Source organism: Melozone crissalis, unplaced genomic scaffold (genome assembly GCF_028551555.1).
Source record: "Melozone crissalis strain CALT ecotype California unplaced genomic scaffold, PUWL_Pcris_2 ptg000034l_1, whole genome shotgun sequence".
In the NCBI taxonomy this organism is placed as follows: domain Eukaryota; kingdom Metazoa; phylum Chordata; class Aves; order Passeriformes; family Passerellidae; genus Melozone; species Melozone crissalis.
The window spans coordinates 20,001,534-20,013,638 of NW_026535812.1; the positions used below are offsets into that span (position 1 = coordinate 20,001,534).

The 12,105-nt window shown below is 39.8% G+C and overlaps 1 protein-coding gene across 2 annotated transcripts in view; it reads left to right on the forward strand.

Moving 5' to 3' along the window:
* TBL1XR1 (TBL1X/Y related 1) overlaps nucleotides 1-12,105 on the forward strand; it is a 103,015-nt gene that overhangs the window by 36,642 nt on the left and 54,268 nt on the right. For both annotated transcript variants that reach the window (XM_054282791.1, XM_054282792.1), the window contains exon 2: nucleotides 10,053-10,117. The gene's annotated coding sequence lies outside the window, so the exon portion shown is untranslated. The remainder of the gene's footprint in view (nucleotides 1-10,052; nucleotides 10,118-12,105) is intronic.

Sequence of the window (12,105 nt, forward strand, 5' to 3'; positions counted from 1 at the left end):
TGAGACTTCTCTGAAAAGGTGTCAAAATCAGTCCAGTAGTAGTATTCCTGGGAGAATATGGCAAGTGGATTTATTTCTGGGTAAAGTTAGTGTAAAAAAAGAAGGGTATATGTTAAATGGGTCAGAAGTGCTAGTGTTTGAGATGCTTTTATAAATCCAAGGTTTTGCTTGTTCCTTAGGCAGTGATAGGAAAGATAAGACACAAGAAAAAGTCTGATAAATGATTGCAGCTGTACTGTGTCATACAATAAAAAATATATGTATTGAACCTTGTTTTTATCTGATACAGTAAACAGTCTCTTCTGAAGTGCAGCAGCTTGTAAACCTGGGTTTTTATTACTTCTTGGTGCATCATTATTGGGCTGCCAAGTCCTGTGCATTTATTACTCTGTGCTGTATAGGGTCTGTGTGTTTATTAGTGCTAAATACCTCATATTGTTCCATTTCAACATTCTACCATTGACTTGGAAAAGTATGGCATAAAAGTATCCTCAAAAAAACAGGGAAGAAAAGCCCTTGACTAGGTGTGACTGAAATAATATCTACAGTGTTCTGTTTGGAGATGAACCAGACCCCAGTATTTGGTGTTTGACGCTGAGGGAAATACTTCTGCTAGGTGGAGTATTTTTGACAAGTGTGTTCAATAATCCTCCCCTGAGCATTTGTCACTTGCTTCCTTGGATAACCAGTGCGTGTTAGCATGATCACAGAAGAAAGCAGTAAAGTTTACAGGCTTCTGTTTGTTCTCCATCAGTAAAAAGAACTCAATATCTGTAGGTTCAAATGGAAAATAGAGGCATAGCTGGTTTTTTTTTTTTTTCCTTTTTTTTTAGGTTCATAAACATTCATCACTTATTTTCCTTTTAAAAAATGAAAACTGGGCTGGTCTGTGGATGCTTCAGTGAATCTGTATCAGAGCAGCAAAAACCACATCAAAAGCAAATCTTTTCCATGATGGTACCTACCTGGCATATTTTAATATTAAGATGTGGGTAAATTTTCCATCTTTAACAAGACAAAAGATTAAGGAAGTTTGTTTTTTTTTTTTCCCAAAGACCAAGAAGGTATTGAGTTTGTTACTTTCTCAGACCAGTCTAGTAGATCACATTGATAAATGTGAGTTGACTTAAAAAAATAGAAGAAAAGTCTCAAACCCACTGGTTTCATGAAGCCCTGTCAGCAATTACAGAGAATGAGAATTCTGTAGGTGACTGCAGAGGCAGAGTTCTGTAAATGAAATTCCCAACCGGTGAAATCCTATCCCCGGCCTATTCCAGTTTGAGCGAGATTTGCAGGATGCACAGCTCAGCCAGTTTCAGATTCCTGGTGTGAAACAATCAAGATAAGAATCAAAAAGTAAAGAAAGGGAAAAGCCCTGTTAGATCAAACACTAAACACTAATCTTTCTCCTTAGGCAGAATTACTCCTTCCAGAGTCCTTACTGCTCTTGTTTAAAATAACAGAAGCCCCATGGCACCGAGAGAGTTTCTCTTAACTTGTCTTCAGCTGCAGGATTTTGTTATGGGGAAGTTTTTCCTGGTTATTTAAAATGTATTTGCAGCTACCCAGTCTTTACCAGACAAACCTCAGTCTTCTCTTGCCGTTAACATTTGCTCCTGTGAAATTGCTGTTGTTTCTCCTGTCGGTGATGTCACATAGCTGTACTTGAGACTGATCCCTTAACTAACATCAGCATTCTTTTTCTTGCTTTTTAAATTGTTTGTGAAGTGACGTAATAGGTTATCTAATCCCACTTTCACTTGTTTGTAGGATAAACACCTGCTGTGTGCTGCTCTGTATGTGTAACACGTAAGTTCAAAGGGACATAAATTGAGCTGTACAGCTGCAAAGACCGTAGGAAATCCAACAGAAAATACTTGCAGTGAAACAAAAATATTGACTTCACTCATTTTGGCAACAAAATAAGTTTGCTTAGGATTTTTTTTCCCTATTGAAAATGAGTGTAAAACCTTTTCCTACAAGCAGGAAAACCAACATAATTGAAATGCTAACGAAACAGTATTTTTAGGAGATTTTTTTTTTTTTTAATTTCAGGATATACCACCCAGGTCTGTCCTGGAGGTACATAGTTTATTAGTTCAAGTGTATATATACAGCTAAACCCTCTTTACTGCTTAGGAGATGCTTGAATAATGGCACTGTTAGGTTGTTACCAATTAATCATGGCCTAGTTGATGATCTTTGTAAAACCTCTCTGCTGTGGTTTTGTTTCTTGAAGTCTCAGTTCTTTTGAATATGTTGTCTTTGATGAATCAAATACATGTTTTCCTTGGTCATGCTTAAGTTTTGTTGTTAAGGAAAAAAAAACAACAAAGGACAAGTGGCATGATTATATTAGTTTAATATGCTGCTGCTGATTAATGACTTTAGTCCATTTATTTAATAGATGCTGTTCTCCTTGACCATAGTGCTAAAGTAAATATTTTGCTATGTTTCTCTGTACTGTAAGCTCCTTATTCTCTGGGACAGGTTTTGGTGTCTCTTAATCCATGTGCAAGTCTAATATTGATGCAGCTATTTTGCTTTTCTGTCAGTGTGACAGGCAAACAGCTCTGGTATCCAAATGGTTTGAAAAGACAGCAGAACAACAGATACCTGTTTTACACAGTTAGTCTCTGGTATCCAAATGGTTTGAAAAGACAGCAGAATAACAGATACCTGTTTTACACAGTTGGTGCCTGTGCTCTGTGTGTGGTACAGCTTGTACCTAGTACATAATTCTGGATTTGCTGGGAACTTTTTGTGCTGGGCTCCCTTTCTCTGTCCAGACATCCTTTGGCAACATGTATTTTGGTGGTGGATCTATAGGGCAGTGCTGCTCCTGCATTTCTTCCCTTTCAGGCCTGTGTTCCCTCTTCCTTTTCTGAGCCAGTTCTGTGCTCCTCTGGCCCTGCAGTGCGATGCTTCAAGAGCTGAGTGGAAGAAAACTTAATTTTGTTTTTAGAGGAAAGGAAGTGTTGAGAATACCAAGCTGGGAGAGGGTAGATGAGGGTAAACTGAGGTCTCCCCACACAATAGCAATTACAACTTAGCTAGGATGGGATTTGAGCTTAAAACTAAACCAAAGCCTCACACCTCTGAGCTCTCCTTTGGGAATGAGTGTGCTGTCCCTCTGCCTTGTGTGACTTGGGCCCCTGCTGCAGGGAAGGTTTCCCTTCTCAGGGGCAGGAAAGCCTCCGTGCTAATGAGCAGCACAGGCTTTTCTCCTGTTCCCTGCTCTGCAATTTGTCACAGCTCAGTAGCTGCTGTGTAAGAATAAGTTGTCCTTTTAGCAGGGATGGCTGGATAAACAGTGCATGAACAAGGGCAGCCCTCTCCAGGTAGGTTTTAACTCTTTGTGAATCAGAGCCCTCATGTGAGGTTGCAAAATTGCTCTGTTGGAGAAGTGATGGAGACATGGAAAGAGCAGAGGCCAAAGGTTGTAGGAATGGTATTGTCTACTGGGGGCATGGTGTGAAGATCTGGAAAAAAAGGAAAAAATCCTTGTGTTGCTTGGTCTTGGGCAACATGTCTGCTTCTTAGTCACAGGGTTTACCTGTACAGGAGGAACTTCTCCTGTAGGTTATTTGTGTGAAAATATGACCCAGACACAGTAGTAGTTTGGAAAGGTGATACAACTGCCTCAGTACATTGTGCTTCAGATGTCACTCAGTTATGGAAACTCCTGAATGAATGAGAGGGCACTGTAAGCAGAAGTGCAGCAGCTTTTGTTGACCAGTATTTTTGAAAAATAAAAGAAAGAAGTTATTTCTTGATGCGTTTAATTGATGATTTCAGGTTATTCAGTGTTACCGTTTTTTTGGCAGTGTGAGAGGCTTATGTTTTTCTCTGGCTTTGCACAAAATCATAACAGTAATAATAATTCTAGGAAGAATCTGGAACCCATTATTATAAACACCTTATTTTAGTGGAGCTGTATCCCAGGAACACCTGGAGTGTATGAGCACAAGCTCCACCACAAACTTTGCTTTTGGGCCTCTGGTACAACTTAAAGTTTTCAGAAAAATGTTTTCATACCTGTGGATTTTTAAGTGCTCTTGAGTTTTAAAAGTAACTTATAATTTTGAGGGCTATTTTAAAGGATTCTTGGATCCTAACTCTTGGATCCTAATTCTTGAATCCTAACTCTTCAGCCTCTATGCTGTCACCATCGCCCAATATCGCGAGCAAGGTAGATTTTTAAGACCATTTTGGAATACCTTTGTTTTTAACCCTGACCCTTTGCTGGAAGGGCAGGTACCCTGGGAATGATTGCTGCAGTGGGCAGGCAGAAGGCAGCCAGGCTTCCTGCTGTGTCCTCAGACAGGGAGAGTCGCTTGAGCAGCGCTGGGTGCGCACGGCGTTCAGGGTCAGTGGCCGCAGCTCCAGCCTGTTGACGTCAGGCTGTCTGCAAACACCTCCTGCAGCACAAACCAAGCCCCTCTGTATTGTCTGCATGTCCTCAGCAGCTCCTCAGCTTGGCTTGGCAGCAAATTGACATCTGAGCTGTGTCTTTGAAAGAATGCCCTGTTTGACTTCTGGGTGCCCAAAGAACTAAAGTTGGTAGTGGAACCAACACTGAGGGAGACCCAGGCAGGGCTCCCATGGTGGTTACACACACTGAGGTTGAAAATAATAACAATATTGTCAAGTCCTTCTGTTATTTGGGGAGATTTCCTTATGTAAACATTTTGAGCCTAATTCCAAATGTGATGTCTGTGTAAAATGTGTGTCCCACCTCACCAAGACATGGCATATTTGAGACATAATTTTAATCAATTCAGTAAATTAAGCTTGCCATAATCTAGATAAGCTCTTCTGCATGGCTACTGTGAATCCCAAAGCAGAAGAATATTGTCCTGAAAACACAGTATCTGTCTAAAAACACAGATGAGGCAGGCACTGTTAGCAGAAGAAGGTGATTTTCCCAGGAAAGCAGTTTGAGCTTGATTCCATATCCCACATTGGAGACCAGTTGAAAAATCCTTCTAACCTTGCATCTGTCAGTTCCCTGCAAGTACATTTCCATGTTGGTAAAAGCAGCTGTGGCCTTCCTTCAGCTGTGTAAGCTTGTCTGAGTTCACTGGGTCTGAGTTCTGAGTGGAGAATGGAAGGGTTCTCACCCACCAGTGCAGCTGAGTTCATTTAGTGAGCTGCAGAAGACTGAGTTAATATATGGGAAATATGTCTGTTCTTGCTCTGAGGAATGGGAAAAAATATTCTGATTTTTAAAATTGTTTTGTTTCATGTTTTTGGGCTTTTTGTGTCTCGGTTCAGTGTTTTAGGTATGTATTTGAAATCTGTAATAACAGTGGCCCCTAATTGTTACACATCAGCTTTTTATTCTTTTATTTTTTTTTAGAGAAGGAAAAATGTTTTTCTCTTTCCTATTTGAAGTGTGTCTGCTAAGAGCACCCAGTTTGACAAGTTGTTTTAGCTGATTAATATTCCAGTGATGAATGTAAATTTAAAACTCCGTTCTAGATTAAAAACACAGAAAAATATTTGTCAATATGCTGCTGTTTTGATCAATATGTCAGTAGTCATCATGTCTGCTATTGTTGGAAGAAAAACTCCATAAATTGGAAACTACCTTGAATTTTCACAGGTGGGCCCCCATCCTGCAGGTAGCAGTCGGGGTTTTGTGAGTGCTCTAAGGTCCTTTGGCATAAGAGTGCTTTGGGTAACAACTCCTTATGCTCTTTCCCAGTCTAGACTGGGTTTAACTTCATTCTCTAGGACCTTCTAACTTCCAGTTTATGTGAATTGGATTACTTGCTAATGAATTTCATTTAAATGCTTGCAAGGGAAATGGTGCTGCAGTGCTGCTTGCCTTCCTACCAGCTGATTGGTATTGACAAGATTACTGGGGTGCATTATGGGTTTTTAATGGAGCTGGCTGAGTTGGTTTCCTCTCCAGCAATTCAGCTTTCTTCCCTTTCAGTGGGCTATAAGCTATTTTCTGTGATTGCCTCAGTTTTCGACTGTTACAGAAATTGGTGTTTAAATTTCTGCAGTATTCTTTTGCCCTGGTCTGACTTGTCCTGTGTTTCTCATTGCACAGTGAATCTGTGGGCTTGCAATGAGTGGTTTCTGCATCTGGATGAACTTTTCTCCAGAATAGTGCTGTCTGCTTGCCCAGTTCTTATTCTTTATCCCCTCAGATACCCTTTGTGTTAGCAGTTGATTCACTTATGTCCATGGACATACAGGTTCTTGTTCTATGTAAGAGTGTTCCTGAAGTGTGGAAAGTTGTGCAGCTTTAATATGATATGAATGTACAAGTTAAGCATTTCTTCTTTGAAACATCTGGAAGGTCAGCTTACATCAGGCTTTTCTATATTTTTGATGGAATAAAGGTAGAAGAACAAAGATCAGAAAATAAAAATTTCTCCATTGACAGAGAAGAGCTGTTTCAGGTAGAGTTTAGGAGTTTGTGTGGATATGTCTCTGGGCAGGTCTTACATACTTTCAGTGCTTCCTGTAAAACATCCTCGCCCACGCCCTGCTCCCAGAGTGAAGTGCAGGAGCAGTCTGTGTATGTTATTTTGTCACTAGGAACCCTATTGCTACCTACCACTTTCAAGTAATGACACTTCTTAACGATATCTTCTGTGTGGTGCTGATTTCTCCCCCCCACACACACTTGTATGTATTTGTTTCTCCTGAATTTTCTGAGCTGGTATTTGTCTCAGTTTAGCCTCTCTCTTAGATCTGAAAAGCAGATGTTGTTGTAGATGTGCTGAATTGCTTAAAAAAAATTATTGCCATACATCACTGTGGAACTGTGATTAAAAGAAATAACTTTGGTTTTCTCTGTTTATGTTCCAAGCACAGCAGTGGTAGAATCACCATTAGCTTTGTATGTGCCTATTAACCAAATGAAAGGAAGGATTCAATGGAGTGATTAGTTTTCAATTTAGGCTTTTAAAGTTATTGTCTCGTGGTTTTTGCAGCCTAGTTACTGAGGGGAATATCTAGGATTTAGTTATTTTTAATTCTGCTTTGATTGGGACACTTTTTCCAGATACTGAATTCAGATAAAAGCAGGATACTCAAGGATAATTTAGAAGAAAAGATACTGTGTCCTTAGAAGGCTTCTGTGATTCGGAAAGCACAACATCTCATGGCTAAATTTGTTGTTAGAACTCAAATAGCACCAAAATCTCAGAAAGTAGTTTAAACAGTGTGATCCTAAGAGGATTAGAAAGAAGCACAAGTTCACATGGGGAACAGGAGCAATTCAGAGCTCATGCAAAAAACACTGCTTTAACCATATCACATACGCAGTGTAATGTCTGGGAAGGAGAAAGTAGCACCAATAGCAGCATTTCTGGAAGGAAATGGTTAAACATTTCTGCAAGTAGCATTTAGAGAAATCCTTGCTTTGAACCGATTGTGTTTGGAAGCAGGTAAGGACTAACATCAGAGCACATCTGGTCTGTGTGTTTATAACCAGATCTGTCACTGTGCTGGTGCCAGGGTTGTTTTTATCTGTGGTTTCCTTTGCACCACACGATTATTGCTTGGCTGATAGCAGCAGCCCAATCTGTGCAGGCAGCCTGGAAGGGTATTTGCTGCTTTGATGAAGGTGGTTTGGTTTTAGCCCTGCAGGTGAGAACTGCCTGACTCATGCAGGCTGTGTTTAAGGCCTGGGGTGTGACTGTCTCTGTACACCCCAGCAGGGTAGGATGCTCTGCACAGGGAGATGATGTTGGGTGTTGTACCAAGTGTTTGGCCCCAGATCTCCAAGGGATATGGGCATCAGTTATGTCATTTTGTGCAGAAAAAACTGGTGTGGGCAAGGCTGGTAAGCACTGGCTCTGAGCACACACTGTGTTCATCAAAATAATCTTTCTTTTCAAGTTGAGTGAAGCAGTTTTCAGTTGATGCTGAACACATCATCAGGCAGTGGTGAGCCATTCCCAGCCCCTCCAAGATGAAGGATCCAAACTCACAAGCTGCTGTGCATTCCCCAGGTGTGCCTTATCAACTTAAAAATAATCCACCAGATGCCCTTTAAGTGTCATGTAGAATAGCTGCAACTGCATCTGGGCACCTGTTTAAATCAGCGTAACACAGTGCAATATAAAGTGAGAGATAGTCTGAAATCAATAAATTATAACTGTCACCTGCATTGTTTCAAGGTACATGCCAAAATCCAATAAGATAAATTTGGAAAGGAAAAAAGCTGCTGATGAGGCATTTGTACTCAGCAATTGATTCTGAAGAAGGACATTGCAGAGTTTTCTAAATGTTTACACATCGCTTCAAGCGCCCTTATTTAAAACTGGAGCCTACAACCAATTAACATTGAAGGAGGAATGAAGTGAAGTCAGTGAACCCTTTCTTTTCTAATTCTCTGCTCTCTTGAGTCTTTGCTTCCAGCTTCTTTCCGTGTCACTGCCCTGTTTAGATGTAAAGCAAAGGACAAGAAGCCTCTTCCACGGATCAGGCAGAAAGGTTTCCCTCTCTGGCTTCGATGATAAGTACTGCACTCGAGATTGCACAAGGGCAAAGAGGTGTTGGAAGGAGACAGTTTGGGCAGTGTGTACTGAAGAAAGCCTTTTTTTTTCCTTGAGGAAAATGGTTTATATCTGTGCAATCAACCCTTTATTTATGTTTGCAATGTTCCTTCCCAAATGGAATAACCCAAACCAAGCGTCACACTCAGAAGCAGGGCCCTCCTCTGCCTTTCTCTGCACACAGCTTTTACCATTATTTAGATTGTTCTCAAGAGAATATTGGTTGGTTGCTGTTTTGTTCTGCTTTTAAGGAAAACTCTCGTTATAAGCAAATAATGTTTTTATGGGGTCTGCAGAGCGGGTGTTAAAGCTTTATCTTCTCAGCTGGTCAGCAGCTCTGGCTGTGGGAAAAAAAAAGCTTTCTGAGTAGCCTTGCATAGGATACTGTACCTCTTGAGGAGTGGAGTTTCACTCAGCCTATTTACATATTTTCTGCAGCACAAGTACTACTAAGCAAGGAAATAAGAGCGTGTTTGCAAATTCTTTCAATTCCCAGCATTCCTGCATTCCTCAGCATCCTCTGCAGTACCTCTTGCTTGCACTGTGAAGGTGATACTGCCTGCCTTGTGGGATATTTTAAGAATAAAATAAGCCCAAATGGTGCAGCCATTTTCTTTTCTTTTTTTTTTTTTTTTTTTTTTGGGCTGGGTCCAAAAATGGCTCTATAATGAATGATTTCCTGCTGGTTGAGCTTGAAAGTTGCACGTGAGAACCTTGTGTTAATCATGAGTCCCACAAACTATAGTTACTCTTTACTCATAGTAAAAGTTTTTTGACCACAGGTTGCAGATGCTTGGTAAAGAATTTAATCTAAAAATAGTCTGGTAATACTTCATTAGTCACCCATGTCCATCTGTCACCCTTCCTGCTCTTTGAGTGGGTGATTAGATTATGTCCTAAAGAAAAGTCGTCTGGCAAGTATTTGTATAGAGGGCAACCACTCAGGAATATTAGTGTGGATAAAAATCACTTGTCACTGCTGAATAAAAATGCATGTTGTAGGGGATGGAGTTACCTCATATTTGGACATCAAAAGCTGTGTGCTCACACTTAGTTATTTTATTGTAGGGTGCATAAAATTACTATTGACCTGTAAAGAAAATTATTAAAATGTAGGAGAGTGTGGATTTGTTTAGATTATGTTTTTGTTTGGGTTTTAAAGGTGGACAAGAGTTCTCTTGAATTTTGCACTAGGAAGATTTATGTTATTTACATGTTGTCAAGCATTGCTAGCAATTAGTGTGAGCTGGTTGTTTTCTTTAATTACTGAGGTCACTGCAGGAGTTGGTAACTCTTTGGGCTCATGGGCACACCTGTGTACGTAAATTGAGTTATTTCGTGCAAGATGTGTTGGGAAAACAGATTTTTCTTTTACTGCTTCACAGTGGATGTAACCATTTTGGAAGTCATACCATTGGAATGTTGATTTTTGTTTGGAGCTTTTCAAAATATTTATGTGTCAGTACCTGTGGTTTCAACATAATAAATACTAACATTTCCTATTTTGTCTCCTTATTTTTCTGTCAGCATCACCCTTCTGTGGCAAGAGACACCCGAAAGGAAAACTTCTGCATATCAATGCACTGCCAATGGTAAGTACATTTTTAATTGACTAGAGGTGGTGTGGTTTTTCTCTCTGCACACCTGCCATTAGCAGGCTTACACTGCAAACAGTGTATTTAGAATAACTACTTTTTACTATTCAAGTGGATTATTTTCATTTTTTAAGGAACATCTAGACCATTATGCTGTTTGACAGAAATATTACAATTGCACCTGGTTTTATCCTGTGGAAAGTAGGGCAGCATGTTAATTTTGAAGTGAGAAGTGTGACTCGACAGTAACATAGCTCATCCTGTTGGTAACTGGTGTTGCTTCCTCTTTTGGCCAAGAACCTGTTTGGGGTGAGCTCTATCCAAGCTGAAGGTTCTGTTGCCCCCACTTGGGTGCTCTCTGCAGTTTGTTTCAATACTAACAGAAATAAAAAACCCCAAACCAGCTCTGCACTGTCAGGTGTATTTTACTTCAGCCCATTTGGCAGTGTAGGACCAGTGAAGTTAAAATCTTCTGTAGAAAAAGGCAATCTTATTCCATCTCTGAATGTTAGTGTTGCAGACTGCTGCAAATTCATATTTCCAGGCTATCCTTATGGTTTGCTGGTGCTTCCTGATAGCTGTGCACATGGAAAGCAGAGCTGAGGCCTGAAGGGAAGGACTGGAACCTGCTGCTTCAGCTTTGATCAGACAACCTCTTTTCTAGCAGTTTTGGTATCTTGTGTTGTCACAGTTGAGGTGTGCAAGAGTGGTACCTTCAGCATTAGCCTTAAGAATTAAATGCATAAAGTGCCAGGGTGAATTCTGTATTTAAAGCCTCTCTCTCTTGTTGTGCTCAGTACAGAAGTTAAAGGGGTAATGTTTTGAACCACTTGCTTTGAAAACTCAATTTTGGATCTGAGAGCTGAGCTGATTTCCATTGGTTTGCATGTGGAAATGGATCTAAAGAATATGTAAATCAATTACAGCCTCACTTATTTATACCTTTGCAACTCCACTGTCGTTGCCCTGTGAGGAAAAATGATGCTCAAAGAGAATTTGCTTGGATGTAACTCCTTCACTTTGAGGTAGTGAGCAATTCTGTTAACTCCCAAAGACATCATGGAGTGAAATGTAATATATTTGTCACAAAGTAAAGCAGATATACCTCTGAAATCAGAAGATCTGCACCAAGAATATATGTTGTTTAATAGTCTGGTTTTTAGGCTCAGAGTTTATATGAGTAGAGTTTATATTAATTTGAGGTGAACTTCAGGTGGGAATGGATTTGTTGAGTGAGAAAGAATAGTGTTTACCTGGTCACTCAGACTGGTTTTTTAACTTCTTGGTCCTGAAATGAGCAGTGCTCTCGGCCTTTTCTAGTATTGTTAAATCTTCGTTGTTGTTGTTGACCTTTTTCCAGCAAAAAGCTGCTCTGATTTCTTTTTGTTTTGTAGTGGTTGAGTGTTATTTTAGTTATGATTTAAGATACTGATCTGTATTACTGCCTCTCTTAAAAACATGACTCATTTCATATTAACCTAGTCCTTATACTTCATAAAATTTTAAAATACTGTGAGCCTGTACTTGAAATGTTACTGCATTTTGTCCTAATTTTCCCCCTACAAATTATATTAGAAATTCAGAATTGCACAGTCTCAAGGGCATGGTAGTTGTTACAGTGATCATAAAACATACTCAACTGTTACTTGCAGTGAAGTGAAGTACTCCCCACTCTTGTCTTTGAGGGCTGTTTTTGTGCTCTAAGTTGTTATACTTTATTATTCAAGAGATTTCTAAGCCATTACTCACCTCTGATTAACTTTGAGATAGTTTGAATGTAGATTTAAGAGACAAGCTAGACACATTTTTACCATCCCCAAAGTAATTGTAACTAAACCTATACAGTAAAAAAGACTTTTAGAGGTTTTTATTATGTTTTTTTCTTTGCTGTGTGTAAACAAAGTGTGGGCTAGTGGTTGCTGAAAAAAGCAGGTTTTGTACATCCCCCAGAAAGACTTTGCTTTAACCATGGTTGCCCATGTTCA